At 40.7% G+C, this 766-nt stretch overlaps 1 non-coding gene across 1 annotated transcript; it reads right to left on the minus strand.

Moving 5' to 3' along the window:
* Nucleotides 1-337: 337 nt before the first annotated feature.
* LOC115703348 (small nucleolar RNA R71) lies at nt 338-444 on the minus strand. Its single transcript, XR_004009120.2, has one exon. It is a non-coding gene; the product is annotated as a small nucleolar RNA R71 (small nucleolar RNA).
* Nucleotides 445-766: the final 322 nt, after the last annotated feature.

Raw genomic sequence — 766 nt, forward strand, 5'->3', positions numbered from 1 at the left:
CTCTTACGGGAGTGCAGTCATGTATCAGGCCACCGGCAGTGGATGCTAATAACTTTGAGATCAAACCTGCCATACTTCAAATGGTACAGTCCTCAGTTCTTTTTGGTGGCCTCCCTTCTGAAGATCCTAATCTGCATCTCTCGAACTTCATGGAACTTTGTGAGACTTTTAAAGTTAATGGAGTTAGTGATGATGCCATTCGTCTGAGATTGTTCCCTTTCTCACTCAGAGAATGAGCCAAGATCTGGTTGAATTCCCTACCACCCAACTCTATTGCCACCTGGAATGATTTGCAACGAAATTTTTGTCAAAGTTCTTTCCTCCAGCAAAGTCTGCCAAGCTGCGAGGAGAAATCAACAACTTCTGTCAACAAGATAATGAATCTCTCCATGAGTCTTGGGAGAGGTTTAAAGATCTGATCAGAAAGTCCCCTCATCATGGTATAGAGAAGTGGATGCTGGTTCACAATTTCTACAACGGGTTGGTTGGTAACACTAGAACTCTTATAGATGCAGCAGCTGGTGGAGCTTTTATGAGAAAGAGTGCAAATGAGGCTTACAATCTATTGGAGGAGATGGCTCTAAACAATTAGCAGTGGCCGACTGAAAGGAGTCAAACTAAGTTTTGGAAATTATTTTACGAGGATCTTAGATCTACTCACAAGTATGTTGATTAACACCCTAAATATGAACTTTCTAAAACGATGAAATAAACACATATAAAGTTTAGTAAACCTTACATTGGGTGCAGCGAAATAATATGACTC

Source organism: Cannabis sativa, unplaced genomic scaffold, assembly GCF_029168945.1.
Source record: "Cannabis sativa cultivar Pink pepper isolate KNU-18-1 unplaced genomic scaffold, ASM2916894v1 Contig1, whole genome shotgun sequence".
Classification (NCBI taxonomy): Eukaryota; Viridiplantae; Streptophyta; class Magnoliopsida; order Rosales; family Cannabaceae; genus Cannabis; species Cannabis sativa.